General features: G+C 47.9%; 2 non-coding genes across 2 annotated transcripts; both read left to right on the plus strand.

Moving 5' to 3' along the window:
- Positions 1-12,484: 12,484 nt before the first annotated feature.
- Positions 12,485-12,566, plus strand: Trnas-gcu (transfer RNA serine (anticodon GCU)). Its single transcript has one exon. It is a non-coding gene; the product is annotated as a tRNA-Ser (tRNA).
- Positions 12,567-17,829: 5,263 nt separating this feature from the next.
- On the plus strand, positions 17,830-17,911 carry Trnas-gcu (transfer RNA serine (anticodon GCU)). Its single transcript has one exon. It is a non-coding gene; the product is annotated as a tRNA-Ser (tRNA).
- The last annotated feature ends 7,244 nt before the right edge of the window (positions 17,912-25,155 follow it).

Raw genomic sequence — 25,155 nt, forward strand, 5'->3', positions numbered from 1 at the left:
AAGTTTCTGTATTGTTGTGGCCAAGAACGTGAAATGGGCACACAAATAGGCCAAGTCACATTGAAGTGTACCATCATGTAGAACCTTCTGGGCCCTTCTCACGGCGACACTCTCGTCTTCTGCAAAGCTGCTAACAACAGCGTTAACACCGTTTAAGTGTTGGTTGTAGTGTTCCACTGCCTTCAGCCAAGTTCCCCAGCCGGTAACAACAGGCTCCGGTGGAAGATGTACACCCGGCAACTGCTCCCTGAAAGCACGAACTCGGGAAGGAGCCTTGAGGAACACCGCCTTCCCTGCAGCTATCAGTTCGTTGACCGAACTGTACGACTTTCGTATCTCTTCACACACCCGATGAATCCCGTGAGCAAGACAAGTGACGTGCAATATTTCTGGATAAAAAAACCTTGAGAAATGCACCAGCCTTATGCATATCAGCTGTTACATCTGTGTAGAGCAGCAGTACTCGGTCGTCGTGGGCTCCGGAGGGGTACAGAAGCTTCAAGGACGAGTTCACGAAGCGGGCGATGGTCTCGCCGTTAGTTTTTTCTAGCTCTTTTGAGCACACCAGAAATGGTGTTGTTTTCTCTTCTGCGTCAAGTTTTCCGTCAACAAAGTGACCGAGTACTCGTCCGGTCGCATCTGTCGTCTGGTCCACAGAAATCCATATGTGGGATTCACCGATTTCTCTTCTAATTTCTTGTAGCGTCGTCTGGTACAGTGGTTGCAGGTACTCCTTGCGAAGAGTCGACTCTGATGGTACATTTTGTTTGCAGTACTTTTGCAAGAAATTCTTGAAAGTGTTGTTTTCGATCTTCGCTCAAGGGATGTTAGCAGCGACTAATGCTTCGCATAGGTCTGCGCTGAATTAGCAATGTTAGCAATGTTAGCAAGCCTCAAGTTAGCAATAGAGAGGGACAAGATGCTCATGCATTCCCATCGGTCCAACAATAGGTCTCCCATTTTTCCATCGAGATATACGACTGATTTAGGCAAAATCGGTACTCGACAGCACAAAAAAAAAGGCATTTATAGGCGCTTAAAAGCTTGTACATATAGGCACGAACCTCAAAATAGGCATGTATAGGCACAATCCACTATTGCTTAAAATGCTCCCCTTCCCTTTGTTCATGCTTATATGTTAAATAGGCTCGATACAGACTCAAATAAAAAATAGGCATTTTGCCTAAAGTTCCGGTCTCTAATCATCACAATCATCCTCATGTCAGCAGCAGCAGCAGTGATTAACTTCCCACCCAATCAAAACACGTCAGAAGCCTCTGATTCCACGCGATGCATGCAGCTCTGGGCCCCAGGAGGGCCTCGGATCTAAGTTACCTACTTCCTTTTCATCTGTTACGCTGTGTTCATCGTTGGTGTTCCAGATAAGAGTTCATACGGGCAGGAGATAGAATTGATAACAATGGAGCACACACGGTAGCTGGCACCGGAGTCGTGCTGCACCGGACGTAACTGCTTCCTCTGTGGGGCCTCATGTGACATCAGAGGCGTCTATTTCATCCTTGGAGAATGTGCCAGGGATCGTGCAACCTACTACAGAGTGCCAATCCTCGCACGAGCCGGAAGAGTCGGCTGCTACTACTGTTACGGATGTACAAGTACTGGCGAACGGGGAATCTGCTGGGCAAGCAGTCGCACCTTCTACGTCTCAAAGTTCAAACCTCTGCCGCCTTAGCCGAGTACCAAAGCGCCGGGCTTCCTTTTCCGTGGGGCACTTCACAGAGGGTGGGCTTTCAAGGTCTCAGGATCAGCAGCCACGACGGAAGGCGACCGGGAAAAAGGGAAGGCGTTCCGATCGCGCTCGACACGGTCCGGGGTCAGTTCGAATGATTAACCTCCTACCAATCCCGTCATACGGAGCGTCATAATACCACCATCACAACCATTCCAATCATCCTCATATCAGCAGCAGCAGCAGCGATTAACTTTATCCCCACACATTCAAAACCCCTACGAAGCCTCTGATGGACATGTGAAACTCCCATCCTCTCCGTGGTGATCTACCACAGATTAAGCTTCGCAACACTGAATATAAGTGGTTTACGTACCGGGCAGAAGCAGATACAACTTCGCCGATTGCTTTCCCGATCTGACTTGCACTTCATTGCAGTACAAGAGACAAAACTCGGTAGTGTTGAAGTGATCGAAGGAGCTTTACGGCCCTTCCTTTTTTATTACGAGGTAATTGTCACGCATTCAGTTTGCCTGTCGGCAGGTTGTCTCTTGTTTCTAAAAAAAGAATGGCCGTACTCTGCCCTCACATATCAGGTAGATGTACAGGGACCGTTCATATGTTGCGATTTCTTGCTGTACGGTGTACCATGGTGAATATTCAATGTGTATGCGTTCAATGATAGTGGCCAACGAGCTAGTGTTTTCATGAATATGGATCAGTTTTTGAAATGTGACCGTGCTGTTGTATTAATGGATGACTGACTAATTGCGTCTGTGGACCATATGATTGCACCAAATCTCTATCATCCAAAGATAGGAGCGCTGACATTTTGTCACCCGTCATTGCTGCTTCTGGGCTAGTGGACACGGGGTTACCGGGAAAAGCGGTTTGTTTATGCACGCATTTTCAGGGGCTCTCCCATGCTCGGCTTGACAGGATTTACATTTCCTACCATCCGGTATGTAGCGTCGAAACCATTCCTTTCTAGGATCACTGTCTTGTCGTTGTGAGCCTGGGCGGAGGTGGTCGCTGTACTTTCAGACCCCAATGAGCTCTGATGGAAACTTCATTCGTCTCTTTTACGGAAGGAGGGCTTTTGTGGCCGTGTGCGGGAAACATTGCAGGCATGCCTTTCCATGCACTTGCTTTTACTTGCAGCATGGGAGCTGTTCAAACAGGAAGTTCGGGGCATAGCGATTGAGTGTGGGTCGATTAATACTTTCTACAAGCATCACCAGGAAAAAGCATTACTTAGAAGACTGTGTAACGTCCATGAAATTGAAAGCAAAATATCTGGCACTTGTGCGGAAGAAACTGCTTCCGTAAAATGTCAGCTTCAGGAGTTTGATGCGCACCGATATCGTGGAGCAGGTGTTCGGTCCGGGAACAATCGTGCTGTGCATAGTGAGGATCTGACACGCCAGGCTTTACTTGACGAGAGCCACCACGCTGCCACTAAGTTCATCCCGGATATAAATTCAAATGGTGTTCGCTTAACTAGCCCGGAAGCGATTACATCTGAATTGGAAAATTATTATAAGGAACTATTCAGCGGTGCCTTGGATACCATTGATAGTAACATTTTGGGACATTTTGTCTCCCTAGTAGAACCATTGACAGATGACGACAGTTCCATTATAAGCGGCCCTATTACCGTAGAAGAGATAGAGAATGCAGTCGATCAGCTTCCGGTCTCCAAAACCCCTGACTTCGATGGACTTCCCCGAGAGTTTTATAAGGCTTTAAAGTCTATTTTATGTCCAATTCTTTTTGGAATTTCTGAATGCTGTCTGGATGTTAATTCTCTTCCGTCACTCACGAAAAGCCATAGAGTACCAATTCCAAAAAGTAAAGACCGTGAAAAATTGCGATCTATGGATAGCTGCAGACAAATCCCTCTGAGGAATTTTGACTACAAAATTTTCGTGATGATATTATCTAATCGTCTGCAGTTTGCCATGTCCATACTTATAGGCCAGCATCAAACACGTGGACCGCGTGACCGATCAATACAGACAAATTTGGACATTGCTCGAACAACCCTTTAGTTCTGTAAATATTCCTATGAGCAGCTCGCATTCCTGCAGATAGATCTTTCAAAAGCGTTTGATCGTGTTTCCCGCTCATTTTTGTTTTCTTTGTTAGAGCGGGCCAACGTTGGTTCGGTCGTTTTCAAGGGAGTACGACTCTGTTATAGTAACTACTCTAACCGCCTAATTGTTAATGGTCACCTTTCAAAGCCTGTGCCTATACATTCTTCAGTAAAGCAAGGTAGCCCGCTATCGCCTTTACTTTTAAAGACGATAGTCTTTCTTGGGCTACTTAAACCCAGAAATTTTGGTCTGTCTGTATGTCTGTATGTCTGTCTGTGACCCGATTCAGCCACCCGGCCAAAGCAAAACAATGCCTGCGCAATAGTCTTATATAGTCACAGCTAAATCTACCCGTCTATGTCCGGTGGAATGTTCATAATTGTCAACATTGTTGAAGAAGAACAAGACATTACGCAAATATGAGACAACAAATCAATACAGAAGTGAGATTTGCAGTGTTCCTTTATAAAAAAATCATGCTTGAATTTGCGAAATTAAATAATTCATCAACTGCAGAAAAAGAATTCACTCCGCCGTCGCCTGCTGTCGCCCGCGCCACTTAGCTTCTGGGGCCATTTTAAAAAATCAACCGGCAACAGTTACGCAAGGTTCCACTAGGTAGGTTCCACGTTCTGCTTGCAACGCACGTTGAGTAGGGAAACGCGGTTCTATAAACGCTGAAGTAGGGCGCCTCGATTAACGCGCGTCTTCGCCGTACAGCAGCGTTCGCATCGAGTCACCCGGTTTGGAGCAGTGGAACGCGGGAAATTTAAAATGATTTAAGCAAACCTTTGGCGTATTTACCTTGGGAGGAGCGCGACGCAAGAGGAACAACATGAGAGGTGAGCGGGAAAGCGAAGGGAGGCATTTACTACGCAAAAGCCGATAAAGACTATCGTCTTTTGACGGCATTTGCAACGAAAGGAGCAGATACGCGGCCAATTTTTTGCACTCTACTTAGAGCCTTTATGTCGGAGTGTGTTCCAATGCAGTAGCATTCGGAGTTTTCATATGCTCGGAACCGGACTCAAACTACTGACTTATGCTGACGAGACCCGCCGCGGTGGCTCAGTGGCTAAGGCGTTGCGCTGCTGAGCACGAGGTCGCGGGTTCGATTCCCGGCCGCGGCGGCCGCTTTTCTGATGGAGGCGAAAAGCAAAAACGCCCGTGTGTACGAGATTTCGGCGCACGATAAAGATCCCCAGGTGGTCAAAATTAATCCGGAGCCCTCCACTACGGCGCGCCTCATCGCCTGCGTTGCGTCGGCGCGTTAAACCCTACAATCAATCAATCTTATGCTGACGATTCGGCCTTATTCTGTAGCGATAAACCAAGTATTGATAAAGTTATATCTGTGACACACGCATTCGGATTAGTTTCTGGTGCTGAAGTCAACCTTTTGAAGAGCTCTGGACTTTGGTTTGGCTCATGGGCAACAACACCAACCGAGTATGCCGGCATCCAATGGTCCTGTGTACCACCTAAATATGATGATGATGATGCTTAGCGGCTTCCCCTTTGTAATAGGGTGACGTTGCACAGCGCTCTTAGTCGTAACGCCACAGTACAATCACCTCGCCAAATAATATTAATAAAAAAACTGTGGTTGGTTCCTCTGTCATAGGAATCGGTAAAACACGAAAGTGAAAATTACCGCGAAATCTGCAGCTGAGCATGATTTGAGGGTCGGCGGCTGTCTTGTGGGTGGGTTTGGCGAGTGACGTCCTGCTGGCGGGTCGCTTCGGCAAAGATGTACTGGCGTCATTTCCGTTACGGATATGACGTCAGTGAAATCTTGGTGTATCCTGGCATAAAACACTTTCGTGTTAAAATATAAAATCCGAAAACGAACAACCCCAAGTATAACGTACTCTTTACTGCTAAGGGTTGCTTCCTCGCAAGAAGACTCTATGTGCAGGGGTACACCCTTTACAGGCCGCTGGCTTCGTTGTACTGGCGCCACGTCCGCGACGGATATGACGTAAGTGAAATCTTCGTGAATTCCGGAATAAAACACTTTTGTGTTAAAAAAACAAAAACCTCATGGAATTTTTGTGCTACTCTGACTTCATTGTTCGCATGTCTTCCCAGATTGTTCTCTGCTCTTTTCCCACCAACATTCTAACCTTCTTTTACTAACCTCTACTGCTGTCCAATTCACTTTTCCGTTAACCTTAAAGCCACGGGCTTCCTGAAGCTGGATGCCTTTCCTCACTGAGGACTGGACGGATACCTCTGCACTCCGTTAAAATATGTCGCATGGTTTCTGGCTCCCTGCCGCAACCTGCGCACAGTTCTTCCTGCATCGGCTCGCGGATAATCGTTTCTGTCCGCAAACAACCTATCCCATGTCTCGCTGCACTGCCTTATTTGTTGTTTTACTGTGTGCTTCTAATGCCAATCGACCTACCGCTCTCTGAGTTAGTTCTAGCCGTATTTGAATCTCTGATTTGACACACACTACTGCGTTTGAAAAGGTGAGTGCCGGTACCATTACGCCCTTCCAGATTCCTCTCACTACTTCATATTTGTTATATCCCCCAAAGTGCTCTGTGCTTCATGATAGGTGCATTTCTTTTTCTTTTCATTCTTAAATGCTCCTCATGAGTTTTTAGATAGGCCTGACATTCGTTCATCCATATGCCCAGATATCTGTATTTCGTTACGTACGGTATTGTTGCTTGTTGGACGAATACCGATTCGTTACGGGCGTCGTCATTAAAAACCAGAACTCCAGATTTTGCTGTGCTAAACTCTAACCCCATTTTAGTGGCTTCTTCCCCGCATATATCTGAGCTGTTGGAGACAGTCTGCTATCTGCTAGTAGTACTATGTCATCTGTATGTATCAGTCCCGGGATATGTTGTTCAACTTCCTGTCCTTTGCGGCTATAACACAGATTGTAACCTATTTTACGGTCTTCAAGCTTTCTTTCTAGTGTTGTCATGTACCGCATGAACAGCAATAGCGACAGAAGACAACCCCGCTTGAAATGAAACCTCCGTTTGTGATATAGATATATATATAGAATAAGGATTGGCAGTCAAGAATATATATATATATATATATATATATATATATATATATATATATATATATATATATATATATATATATATATATATATATATATATATATATATATATATATATATATATATATATAGAATAAGGATTGCCAGTCAAGAAAACCTCGGAAAACAAAGGGGGGAATGCGGTAGGGAGTTCGTCCGCTGACCTCTGCCCGTGAACATTCCGTTCTCAAGGCAAATCTGTCCTGACCCCTTCTGCCATTTGATATGCACCATCAACGGGTATGCGCTGCGATTTTGCTCCGTAAGTTTTAGGACAATTTAGTTGTTAGTGTAATGGAAGTTCGGAACCCAGTGTCGTCTTAAAATTACCACAACCTCGGTTGACCTTAATGGAGTCACAGAGCCATTGGCATATAACTGTTTCCTTTAGAGTAGTTGAGGAAAAACTAGCGTTCTTGAGAGTTCCCGATATAGAAAGGTGGATTGGTAGTTTTTATAGCACCCGCAGATGATTTCAGGAGACCACCGTTGGGGCGAAATCCGAGATAATTTTCTATCCAAAACAAGAAACGGCTACTTCAGAACAGCTTCTGGAACACGTAGTTGAAAGAAACGAAATGGGACGGTGTGCATGTCCGGTCAGACTCTGGAAGTAGGCACGACGAGCTTTGCACGAGAGCAGTGCATCCACCAGATAGACACGTGTCTCAACAATTGTACCCACAGTGGAGGTACGTTCTGGTAGGCACAGGAATAATCTCAGGGTCCTTGCTTGCATAACTTCCAAGGGGTGCCGGCGTTAATGCGAAAATGCGAAATGGCTGGCAGGCTGTAACCAAGGGATCGCCCCAAAAAAGAACCCGGTGTAACTGGGAACGACGATCCGTATAAGGAGCAAGCCATGTAATACGTTCTGCGCTTTCCCGTAAGAAAATACGTGTAATGGGACGAAAAAGCGCGGTAGGTATTGTGCGAACCCGTCGCGGTAACTCAGGGGATAAGGCGTTGTGCTGCTGAGCCCAAGGACGCGGGCTCGATTCCCAGCCGTGGAGGCTGCTTGTCTGATGGAGGCGAAAAGCGAAAACTCCCGTGTGTTCGAGATTTCGGCGCACGTTAAGGATCCCCAGGTGGTCAGAATTTATCCGGAGCCCTCCACTATGGCGCGCCTCATCGCGTGTGTAGCGTCGGAGCGTTAAAACCTTACAATCAACCAATAAATAAATAAATAAATAAATAAATAAATAAATAAATAAATAAATAAATAAATAAATAAATAAATAAATAAATAAATAAATAAATAAATAAATAAATAAATAAATAAATAAATAAATAAATAAATAAATAAATAAATAAATAAATAAGGTATTATACGATGATTTAGGCATTCGTGGCAATTCACTTCAGTGTCCCTTTAAATTAGCGGCGTCCAAGTACCTCAGTGAGGCTTGGTCGCGCTTCATGAAGCTGAGGTGGCGTTTCAACATGCTTTCATGGATCTCAGAGGGGAAAAAAATACGTATGAGCAGCATTAACATCTTATGCGATGCGCGCAGCTTTGTCTGTCAGCGTCTCAGTTCTATCCTACCCCCTGTCAGCTGTTACGCAGTGTTTTTATGAGTGTGCCGCAAGAAGGTATCTCCGCGCTGCCCCTATTGAAATGAAAACAATGGAGAACACACGTCTCTACGTCTGGCGTCGAGCACCGGAGACGCACTGCTCGTCCCGAACCTGAAAGCCCAATTGTGACGCGCCGAAAGGCTCGCGGCAGGGCTGGAAACAACACCGGCCAGGGAGAAAGCGGGTCGAGGAACCCCGAGAAACCGAGATAAAAGCAGTCGAGGTGAGCGCCTTTCCCACAATGAGCCTCCCCCAAACCTTTTTAAAACTAGCCACGCTTAACGTAGTCAGCCTTGTCTCCGCTAAACGGAGACTTTGGCTATTAGAACTTCTGAATCAGGAAAAAATTGATGTAGCCTTTCTTCAGGAAACAAAAATCGGAAACCCAGACGATGCAAAAAATTTTGTACGCCTGTTCGGCAATCAGTTCTGGTGTTTTCACACCCTGACCGAGACCCGAGCAGGCGGCGCAGCCATTCTCGTTAGGAAAAATGATTCGGTCAAAATCGTGGACTGCGAATTGGGCATAGATGGCCGCTTCAGCCTAGTGGACGCATTTGTGGGAGGGGAACTCACCCGTTTCCTGTGCATGTACGCTCCCAATGACCCACCATCACGAAGTGAGCTCTTCACCGCCACCCGCCCTCTTTTGAATGTCCCATGCACGGTGATATTTGGCGGTGACTTTAATTGTGTGACGGAAAAAAGTGACAGAGCAGGTGGGTGCAGCAGCACCGATGCCTCGTCGCGAATTTTAAAGTCAGTAGTTCGTGACTGTGACCTGACCGACGCGGCCTCGGGACGGAAGTGGGCCACCCCACGATACACCAGATGGAGTGGTGTGTCTCAGGCCCGGCTGGACCGGTTTTATGTCTCAGGAGACTTACTTTCACGAATACAAGACTACGCCATGACACCCGTCCCACTGTCTGACCACGGCTTAGTGACATGTGAAATTGGGTACGATGTAAACCAAAAGCATGGCAAACTAAATCCGCGTTGGATAATGAACGCATCCATCATGCAAAACCCAGAATTCGTAGAACGCGTGCGGGAAGAAATAAAATGCTTGGGAACCCGCACGATAGGGTCCAGCGAGTGGGAATCTTTCAAAACTAAAATAAAAGAAGTTGCAACTACCATAGGCAGGCGAGAGGCTGCGCGTGGTAGAGCTACCCAAAACCGCCTCATGTCAACGCTCCGAGACCTCATCGAGGCGGATGAAGAGAGGCCTGGGGAATTTCGCGAGGACATCCGCGTAACTAAAAAAGAGCTTTTCAATGAACTGGAACAACGCTACTGGGGTGCCTTGGTCCGCAGCAGGGAGCAGAGAGTTGAGCAGGAGGCACAGCCCTCGAAAATCTTCCGCACGCTCGAGAGAGAGAACGCTACCCGGAAAAACATCACCGAGGTTCAACACCAAGGGCAGCTCGCGCGGGGACCGCGTGAAGTGGCAAGCGCCTTTGAGGACTTTTACTCCAGCCTGTTTAATTTGCAGATTGGATTAGACCCCGTGCCCGAGGAAGTTCTGAGTGAGCTCCCAAAGGTATCGGAGGATTTGAGAGAATTAATTAACTCTCCAATAACTGCAGCGGAGGTAGAATCCGTAATCAAACAGCTACCCAGAAACAAGTCCCCAGGTCCAGACGGGATAGTTTCAGAATTTTACATGACTTTTCAAAAATGGTTAAGTCCAATACTCGCTTCAGTTTTCGAGGACACAATGCACAAAAAGCTACTTCCTCCTTCCATGCGAAATAGCCACCTGGTCCTCCTGCCGAAAACACCACAATCCGGTCCAATTCCAAGCACATCCGATTTCCGCCCGATTTCCCTTTTGTCGTCAGACTACAAAATCCTGGCTCGGATACTGGCTCATCGACTCGAAACGGCCCTTAGTACGGTGGTGGGCCCACACCAGACTTGCGGCTTCAAAGGGCGAACAATAAATTCCAACCTTCACTGGATGAGGACCGCTTGTGAGGCGGGAGAGCTAGGGTTAAGACCACTGGCTGTGCTACAGCTCGACCTTAGGAAGGCATTCGACAGGGTACAGCGGCCTTTCCTGTTCACACTCCTCAGGCACTGCGGAGTAGGAGACACCATGTTGGAGTGGATCCAGATATGCTACACTCAAATCACGACGAGCATAATCGTTAATGGGCAAGTAGGAACCCCCATCATGGTACAAAACTCTGTCCGCCAAGGCTGTCCAATGTCTCCACTACTTTTTGCTCTTTACCTGGAGCCGCTGTGTCGCATGGTTGCTGCGTCCACCAAAATCGAAGGACTCGTTATGGGCGGACGGGAACTCCGAGTGTTGGCATATGCCGACGACGTTGCCCTTATCTGCACAACAGCTGCCCAAGCCGGAGAAGTACTCCGACTGGCACATCAGTTCTGCGGTTTCTCCGGTGCAGAGCTGAACCTTGAAAAATCCGAGGGAGCCTGGTTGGGGTGCTGGGAAAGAAAGCCGCGCAAGTGTTTCAACATGCGGTGGTCGGACCGCGTTGAGACATATCTAGGGGTAAAGATCGGAGTGGGCCAGGCGGTGGCGCCTAGATGGAAATCAAAAGTTGACGCGGCCGAATGGAAGCTTCACCCCTGGAGGAACCGTAACATATCAATTTATGCAAGGTCCCTCTTGTGCAACATGGTAGCCTACCCCGCAATTCTGTACGCAGCGCGCATTACCACCATCGATGCCGGCTCGATACAGAGGCTACACCGGTCGTGGGCAGTGTTCGTTTGGCGGTCGCAATACGAGCCCATGCGCCGCACCAATCTCTTCTGGAGCGTGGAGGGGGGTGGCATTGGACTGATAAACGCAGAACTCAAGCTCGTAGTCCAGCGCTTCCTTTTCTTCCGCGACCAGGTCGACCCGTTTCTTCAGGCGGCCATCCAATGCATAGGCTCCTTTCACTTACGGCCGTGGCTTGCCACATCAGCGCCTGTCGATCACGGCTCTCGCACCACCGGGTTCTACAGGGAGATAGCGAGCGCGGTGGCTTCACTTCAGACGCGTTTTTCTTGGGAATACCTGCTCGCTGTGAAGCCGCGAAAGTTATACTGGGACCTAGTTGCTCAGACACTGCCACCACCCCTGTACCGTCAGCCACCGGTCCCTCAGGGTGGAGGCGATGTTCTCAAGCGAGTCAGGCAATCCCCCATCCCAGTCGGCACAAAAGATTTTTTCTTCCGTTTCCACGCGGCAGTGTTGCCAGTCATGGCGCGTCAGCAGGAGCGGGGCTTCTTCCTCCCCTGGGGCGCCGGATGCCTCCTGTGTGGCAAACCGGAAACCGCAGAACATGCATTCCTTGACTGCAACACGGCGATGTATTTCTGGCACGAAATACAAGCGTGCTTCAGAACATCGTGGAACGTCACTTGGCCGGGCCTCAAGTTCCTGTGTGTGGACACAGAGCACCCCGCTTTCCGTGATTGTGTCCTAGCCATCGGACTTCACTCCCTCTGGAAAGCGAGGGTAGATGCAGTGGAGTGCGCCCTCCACCCACAACCCGCATGGCGACACTTTCTGCGGGAGGTCCAATGGACGGTCAGCGCATTGGGCACATCTGACTGCGACCTGGAACTGCGAAGGAAGCTCGCCCGAGGCAGCCATGCGCTGAAGCGCTACAAAACAAATGAGGAAAGGCGCAGGCAGGGAAACGCCTAAGCCATTAAAAAAAAAAAAGGGGGGGGGGGGGCCTGGAGCGTTCAACGGGCCAGCGTATCTACGTTGACCAAGTCCTCTTTTGAGAAACAGGAAAGATAGCACCAGCCATAGGACACACACAATTCCTTTAGCCTTTGTTTTTGTAGAGCCTGTGCTGCTGTTTCTCATTGTCCTCCTATTTTTGTTTCGTGTCTGTTTGCCCCTTTTTTTTGCTTCTCCTGGTTTCACGTTCGTTGTCATCTTACCCGCCAAACATGTAACCGACACATCCACTGTCAGAGCTGCTCCTGAACCAGGTGTAACACTCGGCATGACGTGTATATTTATGTGTAAATAAAGTTATTGTTTCAGAAAAAAAAAAAAAAAAAAAGACGAGGTGGCCGAGAGGTTAAGGCGATGGACTGCTAATCCATTGGGCTCTGCCCGCGTGGGTTCGAATCCCATCCTCGTCGTAATTTTTCTTTTTTTTTTCGAATGAATGTATGTATACCTGTGAATGACCATACCGCCAGACCAAACAGCACTAATTTCTAGTGCCATGTAGACAAGAAATTAAACAAGAGGGCGCACCCCCCCCCCCCCCCGTATCTTTAAAAAAAGTATGAGGTAACCGTTATGCTAAGGAGGTGGACTGGTGATCTGCGTAGGGATCTGCGGTGGAAGCTGCTGTCACGACTTCACCATTTTATCTGTTTTACCTATTATTTTCGTAATATCCTGGATGATGTGAGGAAAGCGGAGATGAGATAGGCGGCGATGGCTTTCAACTGCACAAAACGAGTAGCCCGTCAGTTGGCTGCGAGGCCAGCACAGGCAAAGAAAAGAGAAATGAAAAAAGATGCAAGAAATATTCCGTTTATGCGCTTGACTATACTACTCCTCCCGCGCCCCTTCTAAGTAGGCAATAATAAAATGTGTTTCCTGTAGATGCCCTCACCAGACGAAGCGATATACGGGGTAATCCTGGGGAACATGGGGAAGGAATCGGAACCCGTTACGCTCCACAAAGACGATGAAGGAATATGAAGGAGGCTGCAATTATTGCTGTTATAATTCTCATCTTAAGAGTGTTTTGCTATTATTATTGCGTGAGTGCTATAGATAAGGCGTATGGGAAATATTTTCGTGTCGATACCCGTCGCTCTGTAACTGAGCGAGCTTAAGCAGAGAACGAAGAAGGAGCTTAGAGAGCGCTTGGCGAGAGCTGCTTTCGTGCGTGCGTGCAGCGGGTGACGTAGCCAAAAAGGCGCAGGTTGAATCGCGTCTCCTGTTGCTCTGTCCTTCCCTTCCTCAGTGGCTAGCCTTACCGCGTGCTCCCCACTAGGGCAGAGATAGACAGGCAGCACCGGTCCGCAAAAATAAGCGATTTGCTCAGGGACCTAGCAGGGCCCGTCTCTCACCGGCGCTATTTTCAGCGTAGGTATACGATATGCTCACGCACTTTAAAAGCTCCACCAATGGATCTTTATAGATTATTATGGAATAGGTTATTTATTTATTTATTTATTTATTTATTTATTTATTTATTTATTTATTTATTTATTTATTTATTTATTTATTTATTTATTTATCTTTCTAGGAGAAATGCCGACTGCGAAGCTTCAGGCAGAGGTCTCTAAGGTGTCGGTGACAATCCCGAAGACTTATGGGGCACCGCGGGGTCGGCGAACTTCGGCATTTGCTTAACGTCAAGGCGTTCATCCTCGAGAAGGGGCTCGCCTGGACAACGGAGCACCGCAGAGACATGCCAGCCGCCAATAACGCAAAGGAATGGCCACCGCCGATTGCCATGAACGGTCAGGAGCACGGCGCTGCCCCGGCCTGGGAACCGGTGCTTCTGAAGTAGACCAGAAATCGCTCTTTCATATTCTGGTCGGAGCCAACAACCTGGATGTCAATGGCTAAACCTCGTCCTCGAGGCCGGGCCGACCCGAGCCGGGCCAGGGCTCCAGAGAAGATACCCCAGATGCTCCGCATCCGCCTCGCAGATTTGCTAGCGCAGATTTGCTAGCGCAGATTTGTCGCAGCCGCTCACTTATGTGTATGAGCAGCAGCAGCTCACAACAGCAACGTGGTCCAAGTCCATCGTTCTAATGGCCGATCCCCTGCCGCCCGTCGGGACTGCCATATCCGCTGACGGTGCGCTTCCGGAAGTTGAAGCTCTGGCGGCCCTCCAACCACCATCACCTCTGTAAGCGTCACCAGGAAGCCGGGCTTATCCAGAACGAGTCTGTACGACAAAGAAGAAGAATAGGCACGACACTGAGGTGGGGTCGAGCTGTCGTCCTCGTCTGAAGGACCGCCCCGGTCGACCCATCGAAACTCTGCCCTCAGACGTAGCCCGCGTGGACGGAAACGTTCCTGAAGCCCGCCGCTCAGAACAGCTGGAAGTCTCCACGTCAAGGCAAGTGCCGCAAATGACAGCGCTAAGGCTAACATTCTTTAAAATAACTGGCGGTTTTACGGTAGAAGTAACTGAACCTGTTGGGGCAGCTTTCGCCGTGGTGCTTAGTTGATGTATAGCTTGATTTATATTTTGATAAATGCAGACATCTGGAAGTGAACGTGTGTCCTGTCCGTTGTCCTCACCTTCAATGGCAACATGTATTGTGTATTGTTTTTCCTAAAGATCAACTAAGCCTCCCAATAGCCAGCTATAAAAGCTCCGTAACCGGTCACGTGTACGTTCAGTTTTCAAGATAATCTTTTCTAATTCTTTCTTTAAATCTCAGTCAGAGCGTCCGGGTGAATGCACTTCCATCTTGCTCCGTAATTTTTGGCGGAGGAGTTTTGTTCAATAAAGGTCAGTGTAATGGAAGTTCTGAAGTAAATGCGGTCTTAAAATTACCACAGCCGCAGTGGCCCTGGACTCATTCACAGAGCCATAGACATATACATGCATTGTTTAGGCCTATGTGTTTTGAAGAAATCTAGAATCAATTGTTTGAAAGCCGTTGAGTACAAAACTAGAGTTCTTGACAGTTCCCGATATAGGAAGGCAGATTGATGGTTTTGATAGCACCCACGGATGATTTGAGGAGACCACCATCGGGACGCAACCTGAGGAATTTTCTGTCCAAAACATGAAATGGCTATTACATAACAACTTATGGAACATGCGTGGAAGACTCGACATGGGACGGTGTGCATGTCGTCAGACACCGGAAGTAGGTACGAAGAGGTTCGCACAAGAGAAGTGCATCCACCGGATAGACACGTGTCTCGGCAACGGTACCCACAGTGGAGATACATTCCGGTAGGCACAAGCATATTCTTACGGCCTGTGCTAACAGACCAGTGGTGTCGGCGTTAGGCGTGAAAATGCGGAATGACCGGCAGGCTGGAACAAAGGTAATCCCCGCCTCACCCCCAAGAAAAAAAGAACCCCATAGGGAAGAGCGCTCACGGAACGGCCCCGTCTCATTCCCGCCTCTATAAACGAAGAACGGGCACAAAGCTTGTAAGTTTAGTCACCAGCGGGGTGATATGTTCCGTTCACAACAGCCGGCGGTACACTCCGACCCCCAGAAATTTATGGGTCGTAACGTAATGTATTAAAGTTCCGTCAGCTAGTAGCGGAGGGGTATTGAGCATTGACCTTCTGCTGAACTCGAGAAGCGTGCATCTTGTCGGAGCTAGACTCAGACCGTGACAGCACAAGTCCCTGAACGTCGTTGTCGCAGCTTGCTGTAAGCTGTTGTGTGCATTTAGGACGCAACTGTGGTCTAGTTACACCAATAGGCAAGATGCGGACATCATGAGCGTACACAGTGGCACAGAGAAATTCAGGCATTTTGTCCGACCACCCAATGAGCGTAATACCTAACAGAGTATGGCTCAGTACTCCACCTTTCGCAAAACCGATATTAACTGGATGGCACCCTGTCTCGCCGGCAGTTGGTAGGCCCACATTGAACTGTGCATGCCTGCTTAGAAGTCCTGCCCGCTTGCGTCAATGCAGAGCCAGCTGTTCGGTCTCACGCGCCTAAAGTTGTTATCCCCTCGAGGCCGGTCGTTCGAGTACCTTCCCTCTTGGCCGACGTAGTTCATTCTGCCATACGGATTCACACAATACCTTTTTGGCGCTCCGTACGTCTCATTCAGTGTGCTTCTCCACACCCACGTGTTTTCTTGCTAATAGGATTGCTGTCTTACTCAATAGGTGCGCTAGGTTTGACAAGGCCATAATTCCCTAGCACGTAATCAGCGTCCAAAGAAATGACGGAATTGTACTCGCAACTAAATTATCTACTATTTAATGTGAAACGTTCTTAGGGTATTACCGATCAGCATTTCGTGGCGCCGCCGAAGCTCCATGGTCCTCGCAGAAGCAGGTGGTCGTGAGGTCAACGTCAACTTTTTCCAATGTTATATGCAGCAGCGTATACAGCTTAAGAACGTGTCATGTCTCAATCACCACCTTGTAGCGATTCCAGTGGTAAATTGAAAGAGAGCACAGAATGGACCTAAACTCCACCCGTGAAACGTCAAGGACACTAGAAATCAGTTTCTTGGGCCCGAAGTTACGATCTTTTATTTTGATCCTCTTACCTGATAATACCAACCAAAGGACATGCGATCATCCCATTCACGGACAAATCGAAGTCACTTTTTCTGGTCGATCTGATAACGTGGCCCGGCTTAAAAGAGAAAGGCCATTTTCCTTTTAAATATAGCACAGACTATGCTCCGCGCACAACTGATGTAGTGCATTAATTTGTTATTTTCTCTCCCGTAAGAAGTGAGTTCGGGCAATCCAGGCGCTGTTAACTCCCGCCGTAGAGAGCGAGATAACTGGACAGCAGGTGCAGCGTGTTCTCTTCGCTTCGCAATGCATTGCCGGAGTAGCGGCTATTTCGCCAGCGCAAGAAGGTGGGGGGTGGAAGGGAAGGAAGGCGAGTCCTTTGGATAAAAGGGACGCTGAAGGGAATTCGTCGAAGTCCTTTTGGGGGCTGCATCGGGCATTTCACCCATGTACTGTTCTATTTGACTGTTTAGCTTTAGTTTGTTGCTTTCGTTTACCTGTGGTACGCGGCTGAACAGAGAACACCAAGCGCCATTCACGACCACTCCTCGGCCATCTCGGTCTTCCAAACTATGATGTTCACTAATTACATGAACTTTCTCGAATTTTAATTTGTTCACTCCTAGGTTGTAGAGATTACACCGGCTAGCAATTAATGAAATTTATCTTCGCGTTCGTCTCGGTGTGTCGCCATGCCGCCGACGTGAGGTGGTCAACGGGGCGGGGCGATGATGTGAGGGAAATGCCATTTTACAACGCACTTTCTACGCAAGAAAATGTGGGTAATGACAAGAAAAAGCGCAGAACGTATTAAACGGCTGGTGCCTAAGGTAATTGGGTAGTGTTTGCTGTTCGCTTCGGCGTCATGGTATCCAAGTTCCGCAGTGAGCCTCGAGCTACTGTTCACTAAGTTGAGATGGAATTTCAGAGGATGAAGAGGCAGTGAACGACAGATGGTGTGATAAATTTTCAAAAACAAAATCGTTTCAGTAGAATGAAGATCTTATGTGATGCGCGCAGATTTGTCAGTTACCGTCTCAGTTCTATCCTACCTCCTGTCAGCTGTTACGCAGTGTTCATCATGAGTGTGCCGCAAGGAAGTATCTCTGCGCTGCAGCTAGAAGAGAAGACAACGGAGCACACGTGCCTCTCTGCCTGGCGTCGTGCGCCGCACTTGCGCTGCACGTCCTGACGAGGTGGCCGAGAGGTTAAGGCGATGGACTGCTAATCCATTGGGCTCTGCCCGCGTGGGTTCGAATCCCATCCTCGTCGTTATTTTTCTTTTTTTTTTTCCAAAATCATATATACCCCACTCTAGCCATACTACGTGACGAAAAAATATTTCATTTCTGTTATCATGCGGACGACCGATAAAAAGACGCCTTTTTTTCCCCGACAGTTTTCCAGAAAGCATTACGGCGACCGCCAAGGATCTAGGCAGATGAACTGCTAACCGATCGGGGCTCTTCCCTTGTAGGCCATAATCCCGCCGTCGTCGTTGTTTCTGTCTGACTGCGCACGCGATGTTTGCGCCTTAAGCGGAGCCGCGACAACCGAAGATTGCTGAGCTCGACACGGCGCCCGCACGAGGCAAAACGCCCGCCCGACTGTGGGGCCAGAGTAGGCAAAGGCAAGAAAACACACCAAAGGAAAACAATTGGCCGAGTTTGCTGGGTATAATCTCGGCAAAATAATCTCGACCATTCGTGAATTAGCTCGGCTATGCGGACCTTTACGCTCTAAATATGCACAACACAGGACGATGAAGCGCGCTAACCTCCTCTCGGTGATAAATACTGGAATAACGGTCTCGAGAATCTTTTTTTTTTTCAGTCCTTAGTGTGACTTTCGCTTTTAGTGCCTCTTCAAAAACACTGAGCGAGCGCGCCAACATCCTCTCGGCGCGAAAGATGGGAATCTCGAAAACCTTGTTTCGATCCTAACAATTACGTTCGCAAATAAATGCTATATAATTTTGAGCCTCGTTAAAGAACAGTGATTGAACGGGTTCTATTTCTTAATATCTGAAGCGGGGACAGTGTCAGTATAATGCCCCTCAAACGCTTTAGCAGACGCAGGCCTAACAAAGGCGGGAGGTTAGACGATGTTATTAACATCGTACAAAGCGATATTACCAGTACAAAGCGATATTACCCGTTCTCGCAGAATCTGCTTCTATGCACACTTTTGCATAGACGTTTTTCAAAGGACACGGTTCACATTTTAATAGTGGGCTTACGAGTAATGGAAGCAGAAAAAGTAGGCCGGCCCACCCCAAACGTTGTAATGAATTATATACGTTGCCCTTTCATTCGGATAAGCCTCATGTTGCATATCTTAATTGCAAAAGAAGCGAGAAACGTCGTATCTTAGTCGCAACATAGAACACATCAAAATTCCTGCGTAAAGCAATGAGACGAAACACTGAATTCGTTTTATTTCTACGCTACATGTACTGAGTATTCATTTCTGAGCATATTCCGCCTGAACAAGAAGAGTGTCCGAAGTTCCTTTAGGTACAGCCTTCGTTAGGTGCAGCCTTTGGCTTAATTGCCATGGCATGCATTACGAGGGTGTCACAGGTTCGTTCACGGCGAGAATTGAATTGAATTGAATAAAATTTTATTCCAGCGTAAAGAAAAAAATACACGATGAAAACATTACAGGAGGAGGTCCCAAAGTCGACGACTGTCGGTGGGACCTCCTATATCTAATACGTGGGTTAACGATGTGATTAAGGATTCAGTGGTTTAGACCAGTACAAAATGAGTGAAGACAACATAAATATAAAAAATTGCCCCCACCTCCCCGAAGGGAATCGTGAGGAAGTGCGAATGCATTTCTTGCGCCGAGAGTACACGGAGAGTACACGGCGTAGAGTACACGGCGCGCCAGCTGCAGAACATGTGACGTCACGGCGCGAGGAGAGGGGGAGCAGACGCAAAGGCGCCAGCGCGCGGTCACGTGGGAGTGTGACGTCACGGCGCGAGGAGCGGTGCGGGAGCCGGCGCGGGCGCGCGCAGCCACGGCGCGGGAGGCGGAGCGCGCGCGGGTCACGTGGGGTGTGACGTCGCTGCGCCGTTGCTACAGACGCTCCTCTCCGCTCCTCGCCCGTTGCTAGTGGAGAGGAGGAGGATCGAGCGCGGATGACGGCGGATTCAGGGTCGCTTATAAAGTGCATCGCACTTAACACAAGCAAACTAATACATCATAAGTATTGCCACATGAACATAACAGGTTACTAATATTCCCGCGAACCATGCATTGGGTTTGTTTATTTATGTTTTGTTTTTACCGACCGGCTGCGCCGGTCTGTGTTATCTGTGTGCCAAGTGAAGCGCGTGTTCCATTCTTTATTTTTATGCCGCACGTGTTATCTCTTTTGATAGGGAGAGTGTTTGGAACTAACGCCAACAGCATAGCATAATATTCTTTGATCTACAGTGTTCTGAATGTGATGCGACGGTTCGAGAAACACTCGCGCCCAAAGATAAATGCCCGCGGAGCAGACGCCGTGGTTATTCGATTCGCCGACACTCACCTGCGCTCGTCACTTCGTTGACTGCTGCTTTGCCGCCTGTGTATTATTTGAGTTGTTAGGGCAGCACAAGTTCGCTCCAATAAACTTGTTTTTTTTTCCCTCCAAGACAGCTGCGTCGTCTTTGGTTACGTGACAATATATATGGGGGTTTCCAGACATGGTGACAAAGTGCACAATAAAGAAAAAGGAAGGCTTGTGTACAATAAATAGACATATATATATATATATATATATATATATATATATATATATATATATATATATATATATATATATATATATATATATATCATAGAAATAAGGGTTGGCAGTCAGAAACCTCGGAAAGCAAAGGGGAGGTTGTGGTAGGTCATTGAAACAGATAAAGAATTTGGAAAGAAAGAAAGAAAGCGGAGAAAAAATGCCCGCCAGGTGGGATCCGAACCCACGACCTCCATAATACCGTCTGGTGCGATAATCACTACGCTGCCGGCGGGGCGATTCCCCCCCCCCCCCCCCCCCGCTTTCTGGGGTATTTATGTCGATGTAATTTTTTCCTGTGCTTGGGGGCGGTAGCCAGCGCCACTCTGACTTCTCGGGGTGAAGGGGGCTACCACCCCCTCGGGGCTACCACCCCCAAGCACAGGACAAAATTACGTCGACATAAATACCCCAGAAAGCGGGGGGGGGGGGGGGGGGGGGGAATCGCCCCGCCGGTAGCGTAGTGATTATCGAACCAGACCGGTATTCTGGAGGTCGTGGGTTCGGATCCCACCTGGCGGGCATTTTTTCTCCGCTTTCTTTCTTTCTTTCCAAATTCTTTATCTGTTTCAATGACCTCCCACAACCTCCCCTTTGCTTTCCGAGGTTTTCTTGACTGCCAACCCTCATTTCCTATTCTGATTCGCTACATGCATAGCGAGGGCCTCTGTTCTGGCAGTCTTGGTGCCATATGGAGCTTAAGAGGGTTCAACGCTGGTTGACCACTCTCGACATGTCGTAGACACTGGAGTCACGGCGCGGGGATTAAAAAGAAGGTCCCCTTCAACCCGGGAAGTCAGAGGGGCGCTGGCTACCACCCCCAAGCACAGGAAAAAATTACATCGACATAAATACCCCAGAAAGCGGGGGGGGGGGGGGGGGGGGGAATCGCACCAGACCGGTATTCTGGGGGTCGTGGGTTCGGATCCCACCTGGCGGGCATTTTTTCTCCGCTTTCTTTCTTTCTTTCTAAATTCTTTATCTGTTTCAATGACCTACTGCCAACCCTTATTTCTCTGTTATTTCTACGAGCCCCTCATTTCCTATTCTGATTCGCTATATATATATATATATATATATATATATATATATATATATATATATATATATATATATATATATATATATATATATAAAGAAGGTCTCCTTCTCTCCGTATAGTCAGAGTGGTGCTGGCTACCACCCTGAAGCGTCAGATACAGTTCCAGTAAATATAAATACCCCAGAAAGTTAAGGAGAGCACAGTTGCCCAGATAGTCGAATTAATAAGGCATTCGAGATCAAATCGAAAGGCGTGGGTTCGGTCCCCACTCTGGGCGCGTGTTTTCCTTTCTTTCTTTCTTACGTATATTTAAAATGGCAACTTCACTAACCATTGTAAAAAAAGATGCCACTAACACCCCTATGCCTCCTTTGGCGTTCTAGACTGCCTACCTACCTATACTCGGTTACAACTCAAGAACGGCACCACCTCATGTAGTGTATCACTCCGCCAAAGCACCGGACCCGTGGCGTCAGTGCGCGCGCGTTTTGAAAGGGGTTTGCTATGAATCCATGATATCGTCTGCATTGTCTCAAGCAGTTTGTTTGTCGTCACTGGAGTCGTGTATTAGCATATTAAGTCCAAAAAATCACGGAAACGGCTCACGCCATGTTCAAAATATTCCCGGTAACGCCCTACTTGCGCCGCGCGGAGAAACATCCGGCTACGGTGCTAAGCCACAGCGGCAACTTCCGGTGCCGTTCTTAAGTTGTCACCGAGTATACCTACCTTTCTTTCTTTCTCTCTCTCTCTCTCTCTCTCTCTCTGTCTCTCTCTCTAATATATATATATATATATATATATATATATATATATATATATATATATATATATATGCATGCGTACAATAAATAAACAGAAAAGGAAGAAAGAAACACAATGAATAATACAAGGTGCTACGGACAAAGGACAAGATCACGTCAAAGTAAGTCTTGATCTTAAGGCTATGTCAAGGAGCGGACCAGTGCGAAATTCGACGAGACAGGAGTCGAAAAAGACGACAGACACAGCGCTGTTTTTGTTGTTTTCTCGATCTCTTGTCTCGTCACATTTTGCGCGGTTTCCCTCCTTCGCATGCACTAAAACTGCAAAAAGTGTGAGCATTTTCTCAAGCTTTTTATTGGCGCTTCGAAGGCGCGCGAAGGACAGTTTACCATACCTTGAGGCCACTGTAATGGTGATTTTTCGCTTCCGTTTGCTTTACGTAGCGAGCGATAACAGTCGGAGGTCTCTGCAATGCACCTACAGGGTTTTTAATGCATCCTGCTGACGCATGCCCCTCGTCTCCTGCGACCACCGAAATCCCCAGGTGTATCGCCTGCACTGCTTAGGCGTCGAGTGACCTCACTTGGCTGTTCCCTTTTGTTTTCTGGCGCGCCCTAACCAATTTCTATTACCCTCTTTCCCACGGCTGCTACAATGCGGCACTCTTCGCTCGCGGACCAGGAAGGTTCCGTGGAAATAATTTTGCCCAGTTATCACCGCGGCCGCACGCAAGGATCGCCACAACCCCGGATCGATGAGAGGTAATCGTGGACCGTGCCAAATGAGCCGGCGCTAACGCGCCACGATGTGCTCAGTCAACCAGCGGAATAAGGCCAGCCCCTCCCAGTCAACGGCCGAGAACAGCGCCTCTTGCGTGGTCGCCTGCCCGTCCACCCGGTCCATGGGTTGCCTGTCGCTTGCGCTGTTGCCATGTGCGCATAGTGGCACAATGTGCTCGTGCTGGCTGCATGAATTGTCTCAATTTACCGAGCTCTCACCGCAAAGTTATTGTGCAAAATGAATGTAACTGTTTTTCCTCACAGTGCGCTGATTGAAGCTCTGAGGTGCAAACCAATTGAAGTACCATATTCCACATACACACAATTAAGAACGGCAATAGCTCACGTGTATCCTTTCGCCGAAGAGACGGACCCCTGACGTCAACTCTCCCGCGCGTTCTGGAAGGAGATTGCGTTTAATGGGTTACACCGTATGCTTTTTTTCAACAACTTTATTTGTCGTCGCAGGATTATATAGTTTATAAGCATATTAACACCGAAAAACCACGCAATCGATGAGTGCCAAATTAGAAATACTCGTAGTAACGCGCTGTTTGCACCGCGTGGATGAGCAGCCTACTGCGGTGATAAGGCGCAGGGGAACTTCGTTGTCGTTCAATTCAATTCAATTCAGTTTATTTCTACTTTTACAAGCACCGAGCACCGAAAGAAAAAGCTCGTGAGAGCTCGACTAGCTTCCGTTTCACTCAGTTCTTAAGTTGTACCAGTGTAAAAATGTTTGCAATGAGGCTTGAATGGGGGCCGCCATGTTCTGAGACGAACGCGCCGCTAGCAACGCCTGGCGTCTGCACCTTCGCGTTTCCATCTTGGACTCCTGAAGCTCCGTCGCAGCACCTTCGCTGACTTGTGTTCCTGCGAGCTTGCGCGCCCTACTTCAACCATCTGGACGGAGAACGATCGGTTTTAAATGTTTTCTAGCTTAGTACAGTATATATGTAGTGCACTGCTGAAGTATTGCTTGCAACATACCACCTGCGTTCCGAGCCAGAATTTTGGGAGCGACGAGGGCGAGCGGCGGATGGCGTCGAATGTTGCAGGCGTCTGCACTCCATCGCCTTCAACACCCGCTAGGCTCAAAGAACTGGTCGACCTTACCGGTAAATCATACCGTTTTATTACCTAAAACGCTTATATTCCATTGGCCACGTATACGAAGCTGTACGGGAAACGATCGCTATTATTTTGCTTTTAGGCGTACACGTGAAACAGTTGCGCTTGTTTACCTTGCGAACTACCTAGTACTTAAATACGGCTAGTGATGTTTCGCTTGCTTGTTTTTGGCATGCCAAGCACGACGTGTCGACGTTGCTTTGCCCGGCCGATACACTAATGGGTCTAGGTATTTTTGTTACTGTAATTTTGGGTGCAATCGGGGTGCAAAAGGGGTGCTATAGCGAGCATGAGCAGACATCTGCACGGACACGCATGTGCTCGCTGCCACTGACTGACAGAGTTGACTACGAAATGACTGAACGTATGCTTTTCTAAATGATAGAGCGTTTCATAGGATCGTTGGAATTACTTCTGAGTGTGTTGACGGTGATCGTCGGCAGTAGCAAATTGATTTTTGTTCTCACGGACAGGTTATCGTCGCTGTTAATTTTTCGTTGTCAACGAACCGGAAATCAATCGGTGGTCAATAGGTTCATAATAAATCGAATACGATGGCTCGGTGTAAACGTTCAATGCTTACGTATTTACTGAATGTATGTATATATGTATACGCTGTACTAGCGCAGCAGGACCGTTTTTTTTTTTTTTGCGGGCTTACAGCTACTCATTGTAAACAGTCTAACATCTCCTGCATTACTGAATTTTGTCCTTTGTTTACTTACTCGCGCAGGATAATTATTAGATTAAGCCGTGTCGCGGAAAGCATCAGCAATGGTTTCCTGTGTGTACTCTTGTTCCTCTGAAAACACGGTACTGCTTGAAAGCATTACTTTTTCGCGTTTTCTGGTTTCTGTTATCTAGAAAGTCAAAGGTACATCCATCCCGATGGAATTGCTTCCTGAACGGCCGATATCCGGCAGTGGCCCTGCGTGCAAGCAGCAGATGTAGTCTGTGACCTCCGGCTTTGAAGAACTTGAAGTATTCGGATGCGTATGATTACGTACAACGTGAATGG

Source organism: Haemaphysalis longicornis, unplaced genomic scaffold (genome assembly GCF_048455015.1).
Source record: "Haemaphysalis longicornis isolate Haplotype H1 unplaced genomic scaffold, Haemaphysalis longicornis Haplotype H1 scaffold_1, whole genome shotgun sequence".
NCBI lineage: Eukaryota > Metazoa > Arthropoda > Arachnida > Ixodida > Ixodidae > Haemaphysalis > Haemaphysalis longicornis.